Source organism: Prionailurus viverrinus, chromosome A2 (assembly GCF_022837055.1).
Source record: "Prionailurus viverrinus isolate Anna chromosome A2, UM_Priviv_1.0, whole genome shotgun sequence".
Classification (NCBI taxonomy): Eukaryota; Metazoa; Chordata; class Mammalia; order Carnivora; family Felidae; genus Prionailurus; species Prionailurus viverrinus.
This window is the reverse complement of record NC_062562.1, coordinates 55,814,013-55,836,468: the sequence shown is the minus strand read 5'-3', so window position 1 is coordinate 55,836,468 and position 22,456 is coordinate 55,814,013. Positions and strand designations below refer to the sequence as shown.

The window sequence follows — 22,456 nt, the reverse complement described above, 5'->3', positions numbered from 1 at the left end:
ACCCACCTCCAGGCCTTCGTGGCTACCCGGACCCTGGGGCCCCTTGGGGAACGTGCTCAGGAACCAGGTCAGGAAACTCCCTCCTGATATACCCGATGGTAATTGTCTCAACAGGCCTCCTTCCTCCTAAGAGAACCCAGGTTAAGGGAGGAAACACAGGCCATCCCTGACAAAGGGGACGCGGACTCTTTCTCTCTGTTCCTCCTCCTACTAGATGTGAGGGCTTCTCCCTCATTTATTTCCCGGCTTCACAGCTATGATTAGAGCCACGTGTGCTTAGTCTTCCTTGGGACAGGGACTTGAAGGAATATTCCCGAGCAGCTGCTAAAACTCCATTTGTTTTCCCCTCTTCTCTGGCCTGACCCAGATCGCCCATTTCCACTTTGGGGGAACAGAAAACATGGCATCTGTGCCTCTGACAGAGCTGATGAGGTTGGAACCAGGAAATTGTCCTTGTCTGCCTTCTGCTGGCGTCTCACCTCTTCTGCCTTCCCCTCCCCCTCCTCCTGTTTCTGCACCACCTTGGGTGTGGCCTAAGTACCTGGTTCCTATCCCATCCTCAGTGCCTCGGGCACCGCCAGCTCCTTCTCCTACCCTCCAGGTCAAGGAGCCCAGAGCACCCCTGGGACCACCCGCCCCAGATCCCCCCCCACTGGCATCCCGGGAGAACAAACGGATTTTCTTTTCTTAAGTGGACGCAGGTGAAACAATCCAGTGTTGAAACTCACCTAAGTTTGGCGGACCTGTCTTTAGACTTATCAGCATTAAATAGAAAACGTTTTTTCTACCAAGGTTTACCAAAGGTCAGAGAAGCTCATTTTATCTCGGTTGCAATTTGTTAGCACAAAGATGACTTAAAATAATGGTTAGTTGTGCCTGGTTCAAAGTTGTCACAGGTTAGGATAGCTTTCAAAGTCTTTGCTAACATGAAACTTTAAGGTTTCGTTGTTGCTGTATTTTTTTTTAACATTCATGCATTTTTGAAAGAGAGCAAATGGGGGAGGGCTAGAGAGAGAGGGAGACACAGAATCCGAAGCAGGCTCCGGGCTCCGAGCTGTCAGCACAGAGCCTGACGTGAGGCTCGAACTCACAGACCAGGAGGTCATGCCCTGAGCCGAAGTCTGACGCTCAACCCACTGAGCCACCCAGGCGCCCCAGTAACCTGAAACTTTAAAGTTTTCTTTCAAGTCTGCATGACAAAGGAGATGAAGTTCATTGGACATCTAGGTTTTTTTTTCCAAATAGGACCAAGTGCTCAAGCATTGATTCCTAAACATAAGGTTTGTCTGCTTTGGAAACAAGGGTTCTTTTTCTCGGTTGTCTGCCAGGAGAACCAAAGCTTTCTAAAGATCAGGTCTTTGATGACCTCAAGTGAAAACGTGTCCTTGGTAAAGGAGCTAGGCTTTGCTAACAGCTCTATGATGCTACACGTTTGCCTGTAGGATCTCTCATTGCCACCTTCAACCTTGGTTGAATAAATAAAGTTGTAAGGTTTGTAATGACCTGCAATCCTATTTGGGACAGGCTTCATAACCTTCTAAGGTTTTAGCAGACTTTCCCAAGATTTCAATTGTAAATGAAGTCTTTCTGACCAGGCAGGCCTTTTCATTTGGTATGTTAAGTTACTCAGAAAAGCTCTATCAAATGATGGTAAACCTTGGGCTGTACTGCGCGGGTAAATGTTGCAACTACCCCCACTCTACACGCGATTCCTAAAGTTTTCAGTGTTTTGGCATAAGGTCCTCACTTGATAGTCTGATTATTGGAGTGTTATGTGTCGCAGAAATAACTGCGTTTCCTCGTCAGCTGCATCCTTAAGGACCTCTCGATTCGGAAAAAGGGCTCTGTGGACAAACACGGGTATTTGATGTCTTTAAGATGAACATGAAAACGGGTAAGAATGTCCAGAATTCAGAATTAAAAAGCCGCAATCAAACTGAACAAGAGTTGGGAACGTGGGACTGAACGAACTGAGGAAGATCAGAGTTTTGGGACTCTTGTCAGAGACACTGCTGGTTCTCCGATGTTTGCTCTTTCTGGTGAAGGAAACTTCCTCTTAAGATAGCTATGATCTACGGAAATGTCATCAAGCATTCCTTTGTGAGCGGAAGCGTTTATCTTTTCTCTCTACCTAAACCCTCTGACATTCACACCCTCCCAGTGAGTATCCTTTCTCTCGTGACAATCGTACTCATTTGCGTAAGTCATTTGGAACGGGACACCATTGGAAATACTGGTTATTTTTACCAAGGGTTTGACTTGGGGACGTCCTATTTGAGAGCCATGCACAGACTCAGAGGTGTGAGCGTGTAGCTCCAAGGGACCAAGGTTGACTTTGGGAAACATGGAGCCATACAGCCCCTTGAAATGTTGACCCGATACCTTGCTTCCAGAGTTCCCAGTAGCCTCCCCAGGTGAGTCAAGAATGTCACTTCCTGGCAGGGGCAGGAACCTCAGGCTATCTCGGGGACCTCGTGAAGAGGAATTCGCCCAATTCCACAGATATTGCAGGCCTGTCTGACAGAAGTAACTGGCTTGGCTTCTGGCCCGGAGAGGCTACAAAAAGTTCAGTCTGGAGATTCCTGATAAAAGGTTCCGGCAGAGCAGACTTGAAAAGATCCTTATGATCCATCGCTATTCTTGCTGAACTTATGGAAACAATTGGGCCAAGGTTGTTAAAGCTGGACTTGTCCTACGAGTGAATTAGTCTCGATTTGGCCATCTCTGGAAATGAGGGTTTTTACAGAGACAAACTATGTTTCAAGAACGCATCGTTAGGGATGGTAAATCCTAGTTATGATTGTCTTTAAAAGTTTGTTGTTTGCCTAAGCTAGACAACTCGAGGTAAACTTTGTCACAGTAGCACAGGTATGGACAATCTTCTTGCTTGTCATTCTGCGGGAATAATAACCCCATGGGTATATGATTTAAACGACTGGAAGATGGGATGGATTCACCTATCAATAGACAAAGAGGCTAGTGGTTTATTCATCCTTCACTTGAGGCTGGGTTAATTCATAAATCTCTAAGCATGCAAACATGTCCCTCCTAAACCTGATCTGACAGTTACTAGAAACCTACCCCATAGAAACCCAAAAGACCTGGTTTATTCAAAGGATGGAAAGTCGAATACAACAGGGGATTTGACTCCAAAATAAAAGGGCTGCAGTCAAGTTACAGGGGCATTTTTCACGGGCTCCCGTATCTAAATGAAACCTGTACCCCCTTTCGCAGGAAATCCATGAGCACACGAATGTGCCTTCTTCTTCCTGTGAACCTGTGGAACACTTGTTCACACCTCTTATGATGATGGCAACTTTCTTTTTCATTCTCTTTCCCCAAGTTCTACTAACAAGTCCTTCTTACAATGGGCCATTCAAAAGGACCACCACAGACATTTGAGGTACAAACCAGAAAGACCAACCTCATTCCTGCTGCCTCTTCCCACTCTCCTCTGAGGATGCTTCCCGCCCGACATCTAACATCTCACTGGCAGCGCTGGGAAACACTAAGTTTGTGATTTGCTCTAACCAGTCACCCCTGTTTTTCTCGGTTCCAGAAGAGTACCTCTGATTAATTAGCTGATTGCTTACTGAACCAAACAGAGTCTACAGGATGGCTGTACATACATCACTTGTTACACAGTTAAGGACTTAAATGACTCTCAACATACCATTATAGTGTTAAATACGAACATAACTCGATTGCAGAAAACAGTTCTACAAAATAGAATGGCATATGTGCTAACTGCTGCACAAGGTGTAACTTATACTCTCATCAAAACAAAATGCTGTGTGTACATTCCAGATGACCACAGAAACATTTCTGGATTTCTCACTGACATGAGTACTCCAACTTGGCGCTTTAAACAATCCCTTTCCTGTAATGATTGGTTAAACTCCTGGACTGGAGGAGGTGCGTCAGCTACCAAAGGACTTCCATTTGGGCTGATCTTTCTAGTGGTTCTCATTCTGTTCTGCTTTTTCTCCCATGTCTCTCTGCCTGGCACCAAGACTCCATCACTGCAATCACTTCAAGCCAACACACGATCCTTTTTACTCAAGGAGGTTCATACACATTGCCCACGGTGGATTCAGCTGCCTCTGCCTTTTATAACTCCCCTCTATGTTCCCTGACTGACCCATATTGACCGAGATAGGTAGGGACAACTCTACGCCCTTGCTCAGCAGGAAGAAGCTACAGAAGATGAGACCTGCCGCCTGCAGCAACCCTAAAGATTCCAGGGTCAAAACTGCTCAGGGGGCAGGGGGATATGATGAGGGAGCATAAGGCAGGCTCAGGGCAAAATCCAGGCTGGCACGGTCCCTCCCAGGTGGAATGTGTGTGTTGGTCCTTGGACACTCCTGGCTCCCCAAGAACAAAGGAAAGGGGTTTAAATGCTTGCCGTGGTCATGTGGGAAACTAAGGCAAATGAAAACTTAATTCCCTTACTGCCTGCAGCCCATTGACAGGTCCATGAAACAGGCAGAGTGACCTCCCTCTAGGAGCTCAGCTGTCTGACAGGATGACATTTTGGTGGGGGCAAAAGAGAACCTTAGCTTCACATGATCCCAACCTCGAGGACCCTGCAAATCTACTTCATCTCAACCCCCGCAACATATATGCTGGCAATCATCCTCCGCGCTTATGGCCTGCCCAGATCCATCTAAAGGGTCTCATGGCTGAGGTTTCATTAAACGGCAAGAAATGGCATATTCGTGGCAACAGCTAGCCCCTCAAGGTCCTGGGACCTTGAGTCCTAGAGTAAGTCTCCAAGGAATTCTGGCTCTCTCCCTAACCCCCTCCCAACCTGAGGGAATATAATGAGCTACCTGTCACGACGCCAGTGCAGCTCTCCCTGTCCATGGGACCTGTCCCCGTGCTTTAATAAAATCACCTTTTTGCACCAAAGACTCCTTCACGAATTCTTCCTTGGCCATCGGCTCCAGACCCACGAACCCCCCATCACTCCAAAACTTCACCACCTCCACCTTGTGCTTCCTACAACTCCAAATCCAGCAGGTCACTATCCCACCGACACTCCTCCAGCCTGTGAAGCTGTTCTGGATCTGGTCCCACCCGTCGCCCTGGCCAATCTCCTGTGCCATGTCCCCGGGCTTCCTGGAGCTCAGCATCGTTCCCTGCACTTAAAACGCAGGGACGGGGCTCCTGGGTGGGCCTCAGTGGCTCAAGCGTCCCACTCTTGGTCTTGCTCAGGTCACCATCTGTTTTGTGAGCTGGAGCCGCGCGTCGGGCTCCGAGCTGATAGCACAGAGTAGACTTGGGATTCTCCCTCTGTCCCTCCCCCACTCGCACTGTCCCTTCTGTTTCAAAACAAACATTTAAGTCCCGTTAAAGTTAAAAAACAAAATAAAATAAAGGCACGGACACGTGGCTCTCTTATGGCTCTCATTTATTTGCATTTTTTTGGGGTCCTACTTTATTGTTCTTTTTGAATACATTTTTGAATTTATTGAGATGTTTGAGAACCTGATTTTTTGGCTCTAGGGACATCCTCCCTGGCTGCCTGTATTCACTGCTGGTGTCGGAGTTTGTGGCTGGCAAGTTGCATCTGGGCCCGCTAATCGTGGTCACGATGCTGGTCCCTTCGGAGGTCAGACTACTCCGCTCTGAGGACAGGCCTGTGCTGGAACAGGTTGGGATGGGGCCCCAGCAGCAGACTCTGTTTGGTGTCCTAATCGTGGGCTGGATAGTTGTCAATGTGTACCACATGCTTTCACTCTCCAGGGACATGAAAATCAAAGCACTGTGTTCCCTGTTTTCAACATTTCGTTCTGCGTCCCAGAATATTTCCCCCTCAAACGGCTCAAACCCAGTGCCCAAGCAGTACCAAACCACCCCCAGGCTCCAAGCGTTTGCGGAAGGGGTGTCCTCCCTTTGGTGCAGGAAGAGTCGCGGGGCAGAATGAGGGGGGCTGTCCCAGAAAGTGTAGAGTTCGTAGCCAGCAAACTGGATGCTCAGTCCAATGCCCATGTGTTTCACCTTCAGCTCCTTGTCAAAAAGCAGTGTCTCTAGCTTCTGATACCTGCCGATAATACCTTGTTGGTGGCAATACTCCACAACCGATAACAGCTGGCAGAATTTGTCTGGAACCTCCTCCATCACTTGGCCACGGTGCGTAAAATCGTCACATAGTTTGTCTCTGCTTGCGTATTCTGCAAAGAGGACCAACATTTCCTTGGTGTTGATCACCTCGAGTGACTTGACAATACTTGGGTGACTTGAGGTCTTCATATTCTGGGCTTCACGACAAAGTCCCTGGAGGCCAGTGGGGTCCTTCTGGGTTTTCCTGATGAACTTCACATCAGACTGCTTCCTGGTTAGGATGTTCGAGGCCAGATTCATCGTGGGGACGCCGCCCTCACTGGTGGCCTCACAGGTCTTGTAAATACAGATGTCCCCCTCACCAGCGGTAACGGCCTTACGCCCCTGAAGCATGGTGACCTACTAACTATACTAACGCTAAATAATGCTAATTACACGGACTATGCTAACCAACAATACCACCCTACAAAATTTGCCAATACTAACAATACTATGCTTATGAACTATACTAACAATATGAACTATACTAACAATATGAACTATACTAACTGTACTAAAACGCTAACACAAAGGAAACAAATGAAAAACACACACGCGCGCGCACACACACACACACACACACACAAAGAAAATGAAGGGAGGAAACGAAGAAAAATTGAGAAAAAGAAACACTAAAAAAGGAGAAAAAAAGAAAAAAGTAAAAACAGAAAAAGGCAAAAAAAATTGGGAGAGAAAAGGAGTAGAGAAAAAAGAAAAATGAAAATAAAAAAATAAATAAAATGAAAAAGAGAGAAGTTGAAAACAAACTAGCTAGGGTCAAAAGCCGACAGGTCACCAAAGCTTCCTGGGCTGTAAAGACCAAACACCCAGCCGAGCCAGGGTCTTATATAGACAGGTCTTGCCATCACTTCACAATGGGGCTTTGTGAGGGCACAGCAAGAAATGGGCCAATTGTGCAATCATGGCTGGGGATGTCTGAGACCACAGTGGTTTCCTCACTTTTTATTCCCAAAACCCCTTTACTTAATAAAAAAAAAAAAGACCCCCAATGGGCTTTTTGTTTGTTTGTGTGGGCTTTTCAAGATTGATATTTACTTTGTTAGAAATAAACATCTATAAGATGGTTCAGTGGCCTTTTCACTTCAAGTTTAGAAAACTGTAATTTTGGCTTGTATAGACCTCGTAATGTCTACACTTAAAATACCCAGTTCCTGGTCTCAATGGTGCTACAACAACGTATAAGGAAATGTTGTGTTGTGTAAAACACGATAAGGCTCATTATTAACATCTATAAAGCTCAGAGGAAGATTGCTTTTCATCATATGTTCACTGATAAGGTTGTGAGGAGATTTCTCATCAGAAACCTTGGAGGCTAGAAGGCATGGGTTGATGTGTTTAAAGCATTGAAGGAAAAAAGCTGTCAACCAAGAATCCTACATTTGGGAAAACTGTCCTTCCAAAATGAGGAAGAAATGAAGACCTTCCCAGATCAACCAAAGCTGAAAGCCTTGCCCTGATGACTAGACCGGCCCTGCAGTGAAGGGGGTCCTTCAGGTTGAAATGAAAGGGCACTGAACAAGTAACTCGAAGCCTTCTGAAGACATAATCTCCGGTAAAAGTAAACAGACAGACAATTATGAACGCTAGTACTGTTATGACTTTGGTCTGTAGCTCTACTTTTTGTTCTCTATGTTAAGAGACTGATATATTTAAAAACCTAATTATTCATCTATGCTTTTGGACCCAAGATGCATAAAGATGTAATTTTGTGACATTAACAACTGACAGAAGGTGGGGTCAGGGCTGTAAAGTAGCTGAGTTTTCATGTGTTATTGAGGTTAAGCTGGTATAAATTGACACTACAATGTTGTAACTTTAGGATGTTAAAAGCAATCCATGGTAACCACACGCAAGCACACACACACACACACACACACACACACACGCCACAGAACATACACAAAAGGAAATGAGAAGGGAATTAAAATGTTTCACTACAAAAAAAAATCAACTAAATGCAAAAGAAGATAGTCATGCAGAAAATTTGAGACAGAAAGCAATTAAGGCATATAGAAAACAAAGAGCAAACCACGGAAGGAATTCCTTCCTTATCAGTAATGACTTTAAATGTAAGCAGATTAAACAGATTAGTGAAATGGATAAAAACATAGGATCCAACTATCTGTTACCTACAAGGGACTCAGATCCAAAGACACAAAAAAGTTGAACTTGAAAGGAAGGAAAAAGATACTCCATGCAAATAGTAACCAAAAGAAAGGGTGGAGTGGCTGTAATAATACCAGACAAAACAGACGTTAAATCAGAAAATGTTACAAGAGACAAAGAAGGACATTTTATATGAATTAAGAGGTTCAGTACAGCAAGATAAACATTTACACACATAATGAGAGGCCATTATCGACAGAACTGAAGGGAAAAATAGTTCTATAATAATCGTTGGAGCCTTCCATATCCCACTGTCAATAATGGACAGAACAACCAGACAGAAGTTAAGTAAGGACACAGAAGATTTGAAGAACACGATAGCTCAACCAGATCTACCAGACGGGCACAGAACGCCACCCAACAATAACGGCACGCGGGACCTTCTCTGAGACAGTCTTTGCATTAGGTCACGAGGTAAGTCTCAGTAGATTTTACAAGATAGATAGCATACAAAGTATCTTTTCCAACCACAAGAAGATGAAGTCAGAAATGGGTAACAGAAGGAAGAGTGGAAAATTTAAAAAGCTGTGAAAACTGAACACACACTCTCCAAGAACCAATGTGTCGAAGAAGAAATCACAGTGGAATGCGAAAATACGTAGAGGTGAAGGGACATGAAACACGACGCGTCAAAACTCCTGGAAAACAACAAAGCAGTGGCGAGGGGGAAATTTATAGCTGTAAACGCTCACAGTAAACATCAAGACAGATCTTAAATCAACACCATAGACGTGCAACTTAAGAAACTAGAAAAAGCCAAAGGTAGCAAAGGGAAGGAAATAATAAAGATTAGAGCGGAGATAAATGAAACAGAGGCTAGAGAAACGAAAGAGAAAATCAATGGACCCAAGAGCTGGTCCTTTGAAAACACCAAACTGCTAGCCGGATTGCCGGTGGAGGCAGAGAAGACTCAATGACTGCATTGCCGCTGACTCCTTACAGACGTAGAAAGGGTTAGAGTGCTATCAGCAAGTGTATTCCAGCTAATTGGAGAATCCAGATACAATGGACAAACTTCTAGACCTAGAAAACCTACTAAGACTAAATCACAAAGAAAGAGAAAATCGGAAGAGATTCGTACATAACTAGGGAGGAGATTGAGGCTGTAATCGAAGACCACTTGACCAAAAAAAGCCCCGGATCTGACAGCCTCACTGGTGAATTCTACCAAACATCGGAAGAATTGACACCAATCTTCTCAAACTCTTCCAAAAAATTCAGGAAAGAACACTTCCTAACTAATTCTATCAGGCCGCCATTGCTTTGATGCACCCTAAATATCTCTGGGCCACCTTCCAGACAGTCACCAGAGGAGTTTTCTAAAATATCCAGCCAGATGAGTTATTTTCTCAGCGACAAAAGAGACCTTTCTCTTGTCTGTGGAAAGAGAGGACCAGCAGTGTCTCCAGAATCAGGCTGAACATCTATGGACCTCTTCTGCGAGCCTCCGTCCACAACGGATGGGCCACACCGCAGACTGGACACAGCTGAAGCGCGGCAGGGTGTGGGGTGGGGAGGGGAGAATTCACGGAGGTAACCTGGGCTTCAGTTGGTCTGTCAGCTGCTTTGACTGCTTTGGGCATCTTTGAATACAACAAGCCATGTCCTCGTTGGACACCGGGAAAGGACAATCTATCTGCACATCCAGCCCTATGGGCTGGTGTCTCCCAAACGAGGCCATCGTTTGTTTTTGGCAACTCTGCTCCACCACAATATTCATCAGACTCCTGAGAAAGACGACCGATGAAGGGATCCGTAAATGGAAAGACCATCTCGCACTTAGCTGTGTTTTGTAAAAGGGAGATATTAGGAAACTGGGCCTTTAAGGTTTTGCTTGCACCCTGCTTGTGGAATGGTACGTGTGTCTATGTATGTTGTAAATGTGAGATAGTTTCTCTACCTCCGGGTGGTGGTTGTGAAACTTAATTTGTAAAAGTACTCTACTTAGCTGGTTTGAAGGCAAGTGCTTGTAAGAACTGGGTGTTCTAGGGGCGCCTGGGTGGCTCGGTCGGTTAAGCGTCTGACTTCAGCCCAGGTCATGATCTTGTGGTCTGTGGGTTCGAGCCCCACGTAGGGCTCTGTGCTGAGGGCTCAGAGCCTGGAGCCTGCTTGAGATTCTGTGTCTCCCTCTCTCTCTAATCCTCCCCCATTCACGCTCTGTCTCTCTCTGTCTCTCTGTCTCTCTCTCTCTCTCAAAAGTAAATAAACATTAAAAAAATTAAAAGAAAAAAAAGAACTGGGCATTCTAAAACTCAGAAAGATAGAAACTAACCCCAGGTGTCTTTCAAGTTCAAGTGATCTTGGAAAATATTTGGTATGAAAGCTGATGTAACGTTGTTTGTTTCGTGAAAATGGACATTAGTCTTTAGAATTGCCAACATTAAATATGATAGTTTCACTCTGCTTGTGTTTACTGTAAGTCAAACCAGCTGTTGGCGTTGTGACTGTCCCAAAATGTGATGGAAAAGAAAAAGACGTTAGAGCCCTGTCCAATGGCTTCTGAAGCTTTACGGGCAAGCGAAGGACAGACAGACAGATGTAAATAATTTTAACACATGTAATTAAGGCTACTTGAAAAAATAAGGGAAAAAATTCTGTATTTAGTGAAAGTGAGACTGGTTATTCAAAGAGGGAAAACTTGGGGTACCTGGGTGGCTCAGTCTGTTGAGCATCCCGCTCCTGACCTCTGCGCAAGTCATAATCCCAGAGTTGTGGGATTGAGCCCCCTGTCAGGCTCCAAGTGGAGCCTGCTTGAGATTCTCTCTCTGTGTGTCTCTCTGTGTCTCTCTCTCCCCCCCTCCCCCGCTTGTGCTCTCTCTCTCTCTCTCAAACAAAATTTAAAAAAAAACAAAGAGGGGAAAACGTAGGACAAAATCTGAAGGAATGCGAAAGGGAAAATTGCAGAAGGTTTGCGAGAAGGGAATCTTTCGAAAGAAATGCTATGCGTGGTCGGGACCGAGATTCTGGAGTTTCGCATGTAAGAAACAAGTTTATGAGGGCAGCGATCGACCCCCGGGGAAGAGAAGGGGGAGGCAGAGAACGATGTCAGGCAGAAGTTGAGCAGTGACACTTCAACGGAAGCCTTAGCCGACTCTCTGAGCCGTCCCGAAAGTTGGACTGCCCTTCGGAAGCATCCAAACTTAGGTGAAAGGGGCTGGCTCTTCGTAAGCGTCTTTGGATGTGACCACCTGGGCAGCGGGCAATGCCCTTGGCAAGGCCGCTGCCTACAGTCACGGCGATCCCTGATGATGTCTGAGCGTCGAAGGCTGTAGGCAGCATTGCTATGGCTGGGAGACCTGGGTTCCTGCCGGAGATTCTGGTCAGCACATCCCAACACCCGCCCCAAGAACTCAGACCCATGCAGTGCCCTGGATGTCCTTGTCCAAATAAGTATGTATCAACGTGGGAGGTGACACGGAGGAAGAAAGAAGGGACTGCATATCTTTTTAAAAATTCATCTTGTTGCAACGAATGAGTTTTAATATCCAAAGTACAGCGGTATAAGACTGGAATTTGGGTTTTCTCACTGTTCATGTGACAGAGGCTTCTTAGATGATGGGTCTACATTATCAACAGAGGTTTTTCTTTATCTTTAATCTGCCTAGAAAAACAAAGTCCCTATGTCTTGTCTTTGTTAGGTCTTTGCTTACTTAAGAAAGTTGAATCTGCTCAGTGTGAAGAGAGCTAAGGTTTGCTCACAGCTCCAGTTACCTTGCTGTCTGCATTTACCTTGAGAATCTCTTCTCGCCATCCCGGCTAAATAAGTATCCTGTTTTGTAATGATCTGTAATCCTATTTAGGCACGTGTTTTGAAACCTTCTGGTATTTCACCAACTTCCAAAAACCCAGCTTGTGAATGGAAGTCTTTTTGACGAATTAGGCTTATTCCCCGGTGTGTCAAATGACACGGGAGGCATCGTCAAATAAGCGATGAGGAACCTTCTTAGGCTTTGTTGTATGGGTGATTGCTCTAAGTGTCCTAGAGATTTTATAAGATTCCTAAGGTTTTGATATGTCCTGGTATAGCGTCATCGCTTGTAATACTAACTACTGAAGTATCGTGTGTCACAGAATCTCCTTGCCAGCTGCACTGCATTGACAAATACAGCTCTCTGATCCCTTCAGGATCATCAAGCTAAGCTTAGTAAGAATTCCCAGAACTAATGGGGAACCTGCTTTCAAACAGACACTTGTGTAAACATTGCTGGTCCTCTAATGTTTGCTCTTCTAAATTTAAGTCTGCCCATGACATTTGGCAGACGTTTGGTAACTAATTTCTTCATAAACAGATAGGAAACATTTATCCCTTTCTCCCTACCTGGTACCACCAGAATTCAAAACTCTCAGGGAGTATTCTCGTACTTTCACGGCAGTGTATTTATTTGCAGAAGTTCGATACGAATCCGTTCTCCTTGCAACAGGACGCCACTGGAAACATTGGTCATGTTGCCAAGGCTTTGACTGGAATGTCATAGTTGAGGGAGATATGCCTAGACTCAGCTACAATCAGAGAGCTTTAAGGAGCTAATTAAGGTTGACTTTGCCGAGCCAATGAAGCCCCTTGGAAAACTTGCCTCGTACCTTGCTTACAAAGTTTCCAGCAGCCCTACCAGGCGAATAAGGAAGGTCGTCACTTCCTGGCAGGTGCAGGAACCTCAGGGTATTTGGGGGATCTCGAGAAGAGAGGGAGCCACCCACACCTATAGGTATGGCAGGCAAAGGCTGATGGCCAGTATCTGGCTTGGCTTCTTTAGCCTGACAAGGCTGTTAAAAGTTCAATCTGACATTCCTTACGAAAAGTTCCAGCGAAGCAGATTGAAAAAACCAAACACCTATATGACCAATCACCGTCGTGATGGCGCTTGTGTAAACAGGGCCCAGCTTCAACTGGACAATTTTACAAACAAACGTGTCCTAATCTGGCTGTCTTTGGTGGAGATGAGGGTGGTTTCAGAGAGAGAGACTGTTCCAGTAACACGCCTGTGAAAATGTAAGATCAGAGTTGGAAGAACCGTCTTGGAGGGTTCGTTGGTTGTCTATACACCTGGGCTGGGTCCTGAATTCTTGTGGTTTCCTTGAATATCTGACCCTGACTCTCCAAACTAAGGTTTCCAGTTTTCTCCCACCGTGTTGACTGGAAGCACTGAGAACGAACACTGCTTTTCCCTGAAGCCCCGCAAACCGAAGCCAGACCACCCGAGGTACACGTGAGAGAAGAGTGGCCCGGTGATCTAAGGGCCACTCAGAAAGGTCACCAGAGACACACGGAAAGCTGAACAAGCTGATCGCAGCCATCCCGACTGGACAAGCTGCCATCGGAGCATCCAGACGTGGACGTGTTCACGGATGGGGACGGTGCCACGGGTCAAAGACAAGGAAGAGCTGGGTGCAGCGGTGACCCATCAGCCATCGTCCGCTGCGGAAGACGCCACACAGTGGACCGACTGCCCAAGGGAACCATGCTGGCAGCCCGTCAAAGACTCCAAGACCCTCTGGAAGAGCTTTCGTGCCAAAGATAGACTTAACTACATATCGACCCCAACGTCCCTTGGAGGACCAAAGAGGAGTTAAGTAAGGAGTGGGGGTTTGGACACCGTGCTGGCATTGACACCGGCTGGAAACAGAATGAATCCTTACCCTAGGGCATCTGATGAAAGAAATAATTAGCCACATTCCTCGAAGCACCCGTTATGGGAAAGATGCCACTCTCCAGTGGATCCAGAAGTATACTGCGGGCTCCGATTTCGGCGAAATGCTACAAAAGGCAACGCTTGTGCTAAAACCAATCCTAAGACTGGGTGCCCACAAGTTCTCAAGGGTATACGACTGAGACGCCCCAAACCTGGGGAAGACCGGCACGCAGCCTTTCCCAGAATGCAAAGAACAATGGGAAATTCTCGGGGTTTGCTTGTATCTGTAGACACCTTTATCAACGGGGTTGAGGTTCCTCCCTGGTGTTCAGGGAAGGCCTCGGGAGTGGTCAAAATGCTTTGAAGCGAGATCATTTCTAGGTTTGGAGTGCCGCTAATAATTCAGAGTGACAATGGAGTGACAACCACAGTGTCCAAGGCCTTGGGCATTCAGTGGAAATCACACGCTTCCTGGAGACACCGAGAGAGTGGAAAAAGGGAAAAAAATGAACTTTGGCAAAGCTCTGCCAAGAAACCCACTTCACTTGGGAACAACCCGTGCCATCTGCCCTGCTTTGGGAAAGAGTGGTCCCTAGAAGAGGGCTTGGTTTAAGCCCCTGTGGAATGTTATATGCAAGACTTTCTATGTTCTTTTCGTGACCTAGGAGTCGCTGGCGGGGCTCCCACCAGCGATTTGGATACTATCAGGTACATCCAGGGCCTGAGTTTGCTTCCGGCAGGCTGATGTACCTCACAGATGTGTCTTCACGCTGCCTGAATCCCTTGGTGACATCCAAAGGTGTCACTAAAGATGTCACTAAAGACCTGAAGAGCGGGAGCCCAGAGGACCAGCTCCAGCCTCACTGGACACGTCAGACCCTGCGAGGTGCCGTTGACCCCCCACTCCCCCGAGACTACAGGGAATTGAGCCGTGGATTCACACTGGAATGACAAGAATCCACAGGTTCCCTACACCCTGTCAGCAGGGAGGAGGTCGAAAGGGACCCGGCTCAGACCAGTGAGCCTCTGCCGGACCTGAACCTCCGACGCGGGGGAACTGGTCCAAGGGAATCAAGCCCTGAGGACAACATGCTGCCTGTCGTTCTCCAGTACCCCTAAAACCCTAGACACAACATGGTACAGGAACTATTGACCAAAGTACAAAAATCCCGGTAATGCAGGACATTCCTTCCCACCCCAAAGTTTCCACTTGTCTAACCCCAGTCTCCACCCCACCTCAGCAGGAAGTAACGGCCGCGGCCGGGTCGTGGTCCCAATACCCACAAGAATGAGGGCGGATCAAAAGACCCTGGGGACTGAAAAGGGTAACCAAAGGGCTAGCAGCCGCAACTTTGTACCCTGACCTTTTTCCTTCGCCACTAAGTACCCCTGACTCTCCTCCTCTAGGGAGGTGGATGTGAGGCTCGCCCTCCTGCCTCTGGAATAAACTCTTGCTTTGCTTTATACCCCGTGTCTCAGTGATGGTCTTTATGCGCATCAGGCAGATGAACTTGGGTCCACTACATACGGCAGGCACTCAGTAAAGACCGCTGAACCCGCGTGGACTCTGACGCTTGGAGAGGTCAGTGTCTGGTCCGTGGTGACACAGGGTAGGACGAGGAGAAGGGTTTGATTTCAGAACTGTAGTGCCTCTACTCCCATCCACAGTGCTAAGAAGTTTCTGCTCTCCTCCCAAGGCCACCTGCTCGGCCCTGGGCACAGCACCTCCGTGGCCCCAGCCCCTGTCCCTGCTTTGGAGCCAGCTCCCCATTCCGACCTGGAGGTGACAGACAGCTCAGCCCTGTTTACCCAGCTCCACCAACATCCCAGCCTCATCTGCCAACTTTGGCAATTTTCATACCACCTCGCACACAAAATAAATCGCACGCTCCCATTTTGGGTCTGGGGGGAGCAAAGGCCCAGGCGGTTAATTACAAAGGCTGCCTCGCCTCGGCACGGGGTGGTGGGAGATGTTCACAGGAAAACGGATTAATTTGGACTCATTGCTTTCCCTTCCACGTCCTCGTTCCAATGAAGACAACACTTGTAACCAAGCCCACCTGCTCCAGAAGCAGCCCCCACACTCCCCAAACAAGCAGTCCTCAGGTTTCACTGGCTGGCTGCTCAGGGTCCCGAGAAGCTTGCTGGGACCTTTGGAAAATGCCAGTCAGGGTTTTAGGATTCTTGTGCCAGGGGTTCGGTGTTTCTGAGCTCACACTGGTGAGCTGGGCACAGCCGAATACTGGACGCTGGCCTGCTTGGACAGAGGCTGGGTGTCCAGGCTGCCTGCTGGAATCACGCGGGAAGGGGGCAAAATTCAGAGTCTCGGGCCCCCGACCCTACCGAGTCAGACACGTCAAGGACAGGGCCTGGAAATCTGTACCTTCCACAGGCACCAAGGACAGGACCTGGAAAGGCTTTGGGTGGGAAGTCTCAGATCTGCATTTGAAAGCCGTGTTGTCTAGGGAAGCTGTTCAGCATTTCTCTACCCCAGTCTCCCAGAGCTCAAACACTGGGGCGCACCATAACCCTCTTGAACGGGTGGGGTTGGTTGTACAGGTGCGGTGAGGCCCCGACCCATGGCGGACACTCATTACGTGGTACTGATTCCTATCAGTGAACATGACTGAGTTCGTTTCCAGGGGTTGATGAGAAGCAAAAGGTGATGCCTTGGCGCTGCGGAAAGTCCTTGTGCCTTAACTATAGCATCAGCACTGGCCCCGGGCCCTCCACGCAGCTAATCATTCCTTCAGACTCCAAACTCTGCATCACTCTTCTTGTCCCACCTCCCCCCGCCACCCCACCCCGAACCCCCTGAAACCAGTAAATCATTATCATTAGAAGGTTCAAAGTTGGGAGCCTCCACCGGCTCCTTCGGAATGGAGTGAAAACCAGACGCACACCCCCGGGAACAAGGGAGCCAAGTCCTAAGTCTGCAACATGGTCAAAACCGAGTCGTTTCGTTTGTGGAAAATGAATCCATCTGAGTTTGCACCTGTCTCGGCCGGGGGAAAAGGAGCGCGCGCGCCATCGCAAACGGGCGTCTCCCGGCAAAACCCGTTCCCTGCTGCTCGGGGAGGCTCCGACTGCCAGAAAGGCTGTAGCTCACGTCCTCTGAGTGGAAAGAAAAAACCCTCACCAAGCAGGGACCCCAGGGTAGGGGTGGGGTAAGGAGGGTCTCAGGGTTCATTTCCTTAACCTTTAGCAAAGATCATCCGCTCTTGGTGTCCATCCAGACCTTGGCCAGTATAATGAAAGCCAGACGTCACCTTTTCTGAGTTCAGACGTGGCCCCTTCTGCCCCCTGTGTTTGGTGTTTGTTGTGGAAGGGGGGATGAAGCAGGGGAGAGGAAGGGGTCTCCACTGAGCAGGGCAGATGGTCCACTTATTTTTCCCTTCCAGTTGACAGCCTGAAAATACTTATGAGTTCCGAATCCAATTAAGCAAACATTAATTTGCACCAGTTCTGTGGGCAAGGCATTGTGCCCAGGGTGCCCGGAGAGACCAAGGTGAACTCATTCCACTACGGCCTGGCCTGTTGGGGCCTGCCCTGTGCTCTGTGCTCTGTGCTCTGTGCCGGGAGACAACCCGGGGCTTCATGCAGGCTCCTTACTCTGCCTGGGGCTAAGTGTTCAAGTCACTAGGACAGAAATCAAAGTGAACATGGATATCAGAAGCAAGCACAAGAAGCCAAAGAGGGCAAGCAGGGCCAGGGCACTTCAGCCAATCCCCCCCTCAAAGCTTCAGTGGGGCCACGGCTTGAGGTTCTCACAGAGGTGTGGGTCTGCTGAACACAGGGGGCACAGGAAACAGCACTAGTCCCACAGACAAGCTGGAAGACAGGCAGGGAACCAATGGACACACCTGAAACCAGAGGGAAGCACTGCTGGGTAGCCGCGCAAGGTGCCCCGGGGGGACAGGAGCAGGAAACTGGGCCGCACACGAGAGATGCGGCTGGCTCACGGGCCCTCAGTGAGAGCCACAGCTAGAGAGTGTTGGGCAAAGGGGCTCCATGGAGGGCAAAGCAGGGAGGGTCACAGTCAGACTTGACTTTTAGACCAGTCCTTCTGGTGGGCGGGCCCCTGGGGGAACACTCAGCAGAAGATCAGGCTCCCTGGAACCTATGGGGACATAGGTTCCAGTCTCCATACAGTCCCCACTCCCGCCCCAGCCCCGGGCCCCATTCCGAGGCCATTCCTTATTCTCTCACCAAGCAGGTCCTTGGTGTTCCTGTCCCCCCCACTGAAATGTCTTTCCCACCCTTCCTCGGAGCAGAGAACTGCCCTCCTGCTTCACCTGGCCTGCAGAATCAGGTTCCTGACAGCCCACCGCAGGGAACGCTGAGGCAGGGGGTGGGTGGGGTTGGGCAGGGCCAGACAGCCACCCTACACACATCTCCTGGCACTTACAGGTGAAAGCCCACTGGTCTCAGGAGATCTCGGTGAAGGGCGCCCCGTCATCAGCCAGGAACACCTTCTGGGGGAGTGTATCAGACAGAGCAGGGAGGGCTCAGATCCTGGGGCTGAAGGCACCTCTCCTTCCTATGCCCCCTGTGAATCCCCTTCCAGTGTCTGTGCATACCCCAGGAACGGGATGCTCACTACCCCTCAGCAACCCTCCCTGTCCTCAGATAGCTCTTCATCTTTTTTAAATGTTTTTTTATTTATTTAATCTTGAGAGAGAGAAAGAACATGAGCGAGGGAGGGGCAGAGCGAGAGAGGGACACAGAATCTGAAGCAGGCTCCAGGCTCCAAGCCGTCAGCACAGAGCCCGACGCGGGGCTCGAACTCACAACTGTAAGATCATGACCTGAGCCGAAGTCAGATGCTCAACTGACTGAGCCACCCAGGCACCCTGGTAAATCTTCATTTTTAACAAGTTTTCTGGACAGGTAATACATGTTGCATGGTTCCGAGCTCAAGCGACAGCACAGTGCACACTACGAGGAGGCTCACAGCCACTCTTATCTCTGCCTGCCTGGCTCCTTACCTCCCAAGGGATCATTTGAACAGCTGTTCAGGTCTCCTGCCATTGCTTATGCATACAAACGTTATAAGCAAGAAACCACATTCTTCCATGCAACTTTTCTTACCCCAAATGTAACGTAAGATACACGCTCTCCCACACCTTGCTTTGCTCAGGAAACGGCGCACCTGGGGCCTTTCCCCATCAGTCCATGGAGGGCACCTTCCCTTTGCCCTCATGGCTGCACATATTCAGAGGGGCCATGGCTCCAGAATGCCCAGCTGCCCCTCCTCCCACATCTCCTGGCCTGGGCCATTCTCCGTCTCTCAGGGCATCTCCTCTCCCCTCTCAGGCCCGGAGGCCACCTGGCCCTCACCCCATCCATAGCCCCTGTATGACACTCCTCCATCCCCTCACCCTGCGTGTGCCTCTGCTTCCTTCTGGGACCCTGCCGGACTCAGGGTCTATAGACCCAGCCCTCCCAGTGCCCCCTATTCTGCCTCCCTGGCTTGGGACCACCACTCACGTGTCCCGAGTTGCGCCCAAGCCGAGTGCGCGGGTACACACTAGGGCCTCGCCATGCTGATTCCTGGAGCCTCCCCACGATGCAGCCTACCTGTCACCCATCTGCACTTCTCTCTCCGTAGGCTGCCCAGAGGACCCCACCCAAGCCCGAAACTCCCAGCTCCAGGCTCAGGATGCACAATTTGTGTTGTGCCCAGTCACAGAGCGATTTCAGAAATCTGAAATCTGCTGCCAGTGGGGCTGGGCGTCCCTGTGGCCCTAATTGCCTCCATGCTCCTCCTCTCCTCCCCCACCCTCATCACCAGCCCGCTGTCTCCCATCCCTCATGGCCGTCCTGGTCCCCCAACTCAAGCCTTGAGACCTGCCTGGCCCCAGCCCCCTGGGCTGAGGCAGTAGCACCCTGGGATTCTGGTTCCTAGCTGCCCCTCCCTTCATCCAGTCAGGAGCCCCAGCTGTGACCCAACTCCATGCCAACCCCCCCCTCCACTGGTGGGGGTGAGGAGAGGCAGGTGTCTCAACTGCAGGCATCGTGTTCTCCACGGGCCATGGAGACACCGCATCATTCAAGGCTGCTAGGAGCCCGCCCCTCCACCAAACAGCCCAGAGATTTGCCCTGTATGGCCCCAGGGACTGCCTGAGCCGAGAAGCTTCTGGTCGTAGATATGTCACAGCCTAGGACACCGCCGCTGCCCTTGAGGGGATGGAACTACCACCAAGCCAGGTGACCCCCCACGAAGGTCACTCTAGAACCGAGTAAGCCCGCACAGTAAACCGGTGCTCTCTCTCCAGGACACCAAGCCAGCAGACGGCAGGGCCACGGTCCTCAGGTGGCAGGCCAGGGCCAGGAGCAGCAAGGGAGCAGGGCTCTGACCCAGTGCGACCTCATCACAGAGACACCAAAGCGCAAGGTTTCATTGAAGCCACCCGCTCCCAGGACCCAGACGCACAAACAGAGGCCGATGACACACATACCTGACATTCCGGGAGCTCTCACCTTCAGACCTGCAATGAGAGAGAACACAAACTTAGGATGCGAGTACCTTCCACTATGGGAGATCCACTGGAGCACATGAGCTGTGGGGACATGTGAGGTCCCCAGCTCTCCTGGGATCCCTTCTCCAGTCTCAGCAGACTGTCCCCAGGCCCAGCCCCCAAGGTGTCACATTGCTGGTCTTCTGACCTGGAATCCCACCCTGAAAGCCACGTCCTCCCAGAAGTTGGGCAGCAACCCCAGAGGGGCGTTCCAGAACTCTGTGCCCTGGGCCCTGTGAGGCAGCAACGGAAGGAAAGAGTGAGTGGGAATGGTGTAGCTGGCCTCACTGCATCCTCTACTTGGTATTTCCAGCATCTCTCCCCACTGCCGGCTCTATTTTCAAGGACCCAGAAATCAATTACACCACTTTACGAAGGAGACAAGCCTGAATGTCAAGAAACTGGACAATTAGATCCTATCGCGCATACTTGAACTTTCAACGGAGACTGTGAAATACCCGGCAGCCAAATACAAGACAGCGATGCCTTGCCGCTCTGTAAACCAAAGGAAAGGGGCTTGGGGATTAAAATGCATGCAGCTAAAGGCTTAAAGCCACAGCTGGGCTTCCTGAGTCTGAAGGAGCAAAGGGCTGTGAGCAAGCACATTTGGGAAGCTAATCCCTGGACGTCCCCAATTGGATTTTATTGCCGGCGAGTTACAGAAATAAAAACACACTTAACTCAAAGTCTTTTTTGTACTTTTTTTTTTCTTCTTCAAATTGCCTTTTTCAGTAATTGTGCAGACTAACTGCATCACCCCATGAGCACTCAAGCCCAAGGGACAGCTCCTCCCACAGAGCCACCCTCGCTGGTCTTAGGAGAGCACCCCGTGCCCTTTCCTATGTCTGCTGTGTCAATGACAGATTTTACCCCGGTTGTCTTTCAAGCTAACTGACAGCCCAGCCCAGGAAAGTTTCTCCAGGATGGCCTACAGGATCTTAAACACCAACTGTCCGCTGTCTGGAAGGCTCCCGTTGTCCCCAGCTCTCACGGCAGCTACACAACGCAGGCCAGTGCCACTGGCCACTTCCGGGCTCAGCCAGTGCAAAACTGGAAATAAAGGTCAATGATGATGATGATGAGAGACGCCCCTTACTCAGCCTTTACTAGGTGCCAAGCCCAGAGCCGGGCCCTGACACAGGCTATTGATGATTTTCACATCAACCTGGCAGGCCCAGCATGGCCCTCGCTGTGCCCAAGAGGGACCGAGGCTCCCGGAGGCTGTGTCCGCACACGGTCGCATGAGCGGCCAGCATCGAGGTGCTCTCCTGCCACACCTCGGCAGCCAGAGAGCAAACCAGACCCCATCCAGTCAGGATGGAGGTCACTTGGGCGAGTGACAGAAGGGGGCCCTGGGGGCTTGCAGGTGCTGCTCACGTTTGGTTCCTGATCCAGGTCCTGGTTACCCAGGTGCAAGATCGTGATTAATACAAAGGGCAGATTTGGCCATTCAGATTCCAAAATGTATTCCTCCTATCCCTTTGGTCTTTGTCCACAGTTCCCGGTGCAGCACCCCGAACCCTTGGGATTTTCTGAGCAAAAAGAGCAACGGGAACGTCTTCTGTTATCATATTTGGTTGCATGTCCTCCGCCCCTGAAATCACTTCAGAGCCACGACGGGGGCAGGAAATGTTCCACCACACCCAGGATCATGTCAATGCGGTGACTCTCAGAGAGCACCTAAGGATGCGAACTCACGGTCCCGCCCCCTGAAATCAATCACCAAAAGCCAATGATTCGATCAGTCGGGTCTATGTGATGAAGCCTCCGTAAAAAACCCGAAAGGACGGGGTTCAGATTGCCTCCAGTTGGGGAACACGCGGAGATTCGGAGAGCGTGGTGTGCCCAGAGGGCATGGAAGCTCTGAGTCCCTTCCCCATGCTGTGCCCTGTGCATCTCTCCTACTTGGCTCTTCCTGAGTTACATCCTTTCAGAGTAAGTCAGTACTCCAGTGAGTAAACTGGTTTCCTGAGCTCTGTGAGCCACTCTAACAAACTGATTGACCTCAAGGGT

The 22,456-nt window shown here is 49.5% G+C and overlaps 1 protein-coding gene across 1 annotated transcript in view; it reads right to left on the bottom strand.

Moving 5' to 3' along the window:
• The window catches only part of IQSEC1 (IQ motif and Sec7 domain ArfGEF 1), a 367,317-nt gene extending 346,914 nt beyond the window's left edge, over window positions 1-20,403 (bottom strand). The window contains exon 1 of the mRNA XM_047839958.1: window positions 20,384-20,403. The gene's annotated coding sequence lies outside the window, so the exon portion shown is untranslated. The remainder of the gene's footprint in view (window positions 1-20,383) is intronic.
• Window positions 20,404-22,456: the final 2,053 nt, after the last annotated feature.